Raw genomic sequence first — 3703 nt, forward strand, 5'->3', positions numbered from 1 at the left:
CTTAGGGTCATTATGAGTCATGTTCTACTCGAAGGCAATCAACAAAAACAACAACAAGTTGTTTGTAATGTGATCTCTGGCATCATTTTTATAACCAACACATTATTTTTCAACCACTGCTACTTTTTGGTTTTGGCTTTCACATTCCAATCACAAGTAATGATCAATGCACCTTAGTTAGATATTTCATTCATTTCAGATTGCAGAGGATGGTAAAAATCTCCAATTTCTTCATCTTTAGATTAGCAGTTAGTTCACAAGTTTGAATGACAGTCGTGACTAGTCTTCCTTGTTCATTGTTGTCATGTGCCATTGAGTCAGAACCAACCCATAGCTGACCCTTCAAGGGCTTTTTAGAGGCAGTAAATTGCAAAGTAGGAGATTGTCCATCCATCTCCTGTGGAGCATCTGGTGGACTCAAACGGTGTGCCTTTGATATTACAGTGCAGCTTCTTACCAAGAGGCCAAGAGAGTGTAAACAAGTCCACAACAGCCAAAGTATGGTCCTGAGCATATTCCATTTGAATTTAGAAGGCAATATCAAGAGTAGATTTGATGCATTAAATAACAATCAAAGAAAATACAAATTGTGGATGACGTCAAAAACATCATACGTGAAGAAAGCAAACTGCCACTATAAAGGCAAAAAGACCAAAATGGCTATTACAGGCCTTTTAGCAATAACCTACCAAGTGATTAACACAAAAGGAAAAAGGAGAGGCATATGCTGTGTGTTCTCTAGATCTTCTAGAAAACATGACGTTATCCATTTGGCCACATATATGTGAATCTACAAGAAAGGTGATACTGTAAAACTCAAGGCAGTGGGCACAGTTCAAAAACGGAAAAAACTGAGTTGATAATGTTACCTGGCATGCTATTAGCATTGTTGTGAAAAAACAAGGGCAAGATTCTTGTTGTATGAATTAAAGAACATATTGAGCATATTAAAAAAAATCGAAGAATTGAGATGGTTTCCTATAGTATGTGAAGGAGAGTGATTAAAATGAGGAGAAAGCTAAAGAGAAAGGTACATGGGTTCAATTAAAGTGCTAGCCTCCTGCACCCAAAGAGGCACACTTTAGGGGAAGGAATGCAGCCTAAGCTTCTGGAACTTATTCCCTATGAATTCATGACATGTTCTTCATGTTGTTAGGTGCCATTGAGTTGAGTACAACTCATAGTGGCCCTATGAACAGCAGGTCCGAACCCTGTCCTATTGTATGCCATCCCCAAAATCATTGTGTCAATACATCTGGATGAGGGCCTTCCTCTCTTTCGTTGACCTCTATGTTTCCAAGCATGATGTCCCTCTCCAAGGAAAAGCCCCTCCAGGCAACATGCCCAATGTATGTGAAGTGAAACCTTATCATTTTAGCCTACAAGGACCACTTTGGTTGCACATTCTCCAAGGCATACGTTTTTATTCTTTTGGCAGTTCGTGGGATATTCAGTACTCTTCTCCAACACCACACCTCAAAGGCATGAATTCTTCCTTTGTCATTCTTATTCACTATCCAGCTCTCAGTTGCATGGCAAGTGATTGAAAACCCTATGGCCTTAATCAGGCACACCTTAGTCCTCAAACTGACATCATTTCTCCTCAGTGATTTGGAAAGGTTCCTCACTGCAGACTTTCCCAGTACATTACATCTTCTGATCTCTTGACTGCTGGTACCAAGTGATTCCACCATCTAGCTTCCCCATTTATTATGATGTTGCTTATTGATGTTGAGATGCAATCCATATTGAAGTTTGTATTCTTTTCTTTTAGTGTGTTTGTGTGTGTGTGTGTGTGTGTGTATACACATCAAATCAGATACAACTGGCACAGGAGGAGATTGTCCCTCCTTCTCCAGTGGAGCATCTGTAAGGCTGTATTCTTTGATCTTCTGCAGTAAGCTCTTTAAGTCCTCCTTACTTTCGTAAGCATGTTTGTGTCATCTTTATAACATAGGGTATTGATGAGTCTTCCTCCTATCTTGGTGATAGGGAGCTCTGGTAGCTTAGTGGCAAGAAGCTGTGTTGCAATCCTGAAAGCACGTTGTTTGAGGCCACCAGCTGCTCTGTGGGAGAATGGATAATCTCCTCCCATGTGATTAATTGCCTCTGAAAATCTACCAGAGGGTCAACTATGGGTTGATTCCAACTCTATGGTATACAACAACAACTTTCTATCTTGTTGCCACATTCTAGATCGAATAAGTATGGAGAATGGATACAACTCTGATGTACATCATTCTTAATTTTAAACCATGTAATCTTGTCTTGGTCTAAGTATAGGTTTTTGCATGAACACAATCAAGTGTTCTTGAGTTCCCTATCTTCTCAATTGTTGTTATTGGTATGTGCCATTGAGTCGTCTGTGACCCATAGCAACCCTATGTACAGCAGCTCTGAACCCTGCCCTGTTCTGAGCCAGTCTCACTGATTCCTACACACCAATCTCCATTGCCCCAGTTACTGTATCAATCCATCTCACCCAGAGTCTTCCTCTCCTGTGCTTTCCCTTCACCATTCTGAGCATGATGTCCTCCAAGGATCAGTCCTTCCTGACCACGTGCCCAAAGTATGTGAGATGGAGCTTCAAGATCCTAGTCTTCAAGAAGAAACTTGGTTTCAATCTCTCCAAAATAGACTAACTTATTTTCTTGGTGGTCCATGGCATGTTCAATGCTCTTCTCCATATAAATCAATTTTGTTATAATCCACACAGTCAAATGCCTTTGCATAGTCAGTAACACACAAATAGACATTCTATTGCTATTTTCTGCTTTCATCCAAGTTCCATCTGATATCAGCAATTATACCCCTGGTGCAATGATCTATTCTAAACCCAGCTTGTACTTCTGGCAGTTATTTGTCAGCTAGTTATTCTAGCTGTTTGAGGATGATCTTCATTTGCTTATATATTATATTATTCAGTAACTTCCACATTCTGTTGGATCACCTTCCCCGGGAATGGGAACAAATATGGACCTCTTTCAGTTAATCAGCCAGAGAGCTGATCTCCAAATTTCCTGGTATAGACTGGTGAGCACATCCAAGGCTGCATCTGTTAATTGAACCATGTCAATTGGTATCCTATTGATTCTAGGGGTCTTATTTTTTTGCCAATGTCTACAGTTTAGCTTGAACTTCTTCCTTTATTACAATTGCTTCTTGATCATGTATACTTCCTGAAATAGTTCAGTGTCAGTAAATGCATAGTATTATTGTTTTACTTGCCATCAAGTAGACTATGACTCATAGCGGCCCTATGCACAATAGCTCTGAAACCTGCTCTATCCTGAGCCAATTTCATTGTCTCTGACACACCTACCTTCATTATCCCACTGACTGTGTCAATCCATCTCATCTGAGGTCTTCTTCTCCTGCGCTGTCCCTCAATCCTTCCAAGCATGATGACCTTCTCCAAAGACTGGTCCCTCTTGGCTGCATGCCCACAGTATGTGAGACAGAGTATCACAATCTTTACCTCAAAGGAGCAGCTTGGTTTAATCCTCTCCAGGACAGACCTGTTAGCTCTCTTGGCAGTCCATGGTATATCCAATACTCTTGTCCAGCACCACAACTCAAAGGCATTATTTCTTCTTCTGCCATCTTTGGTAATTGTTCAGCTCTATGATATATATAGATATAGATATAGATATAGATATAGATATAGATATAGATATAGATATAGATATAGATATAGATATAG

Source organism: Elephantulus edwardii, unplaced genomic scaffold, assembly GCF_000299155.1.
Source record: "Elephantulus edwardii isolate Elephantulus edwardi_28Jun2011 unplaced genomic scaffold, EleEdw1.0 scaffold00038, whole genome shotgun sequence".
Taxonomy (NCBI): domain Eukaryota; kingdom Metazoa; phylum Chordata; class Mammalia; order Macroscelidea; family Macroscelididae; genus Elephantulus; species Elephantulus edwardii.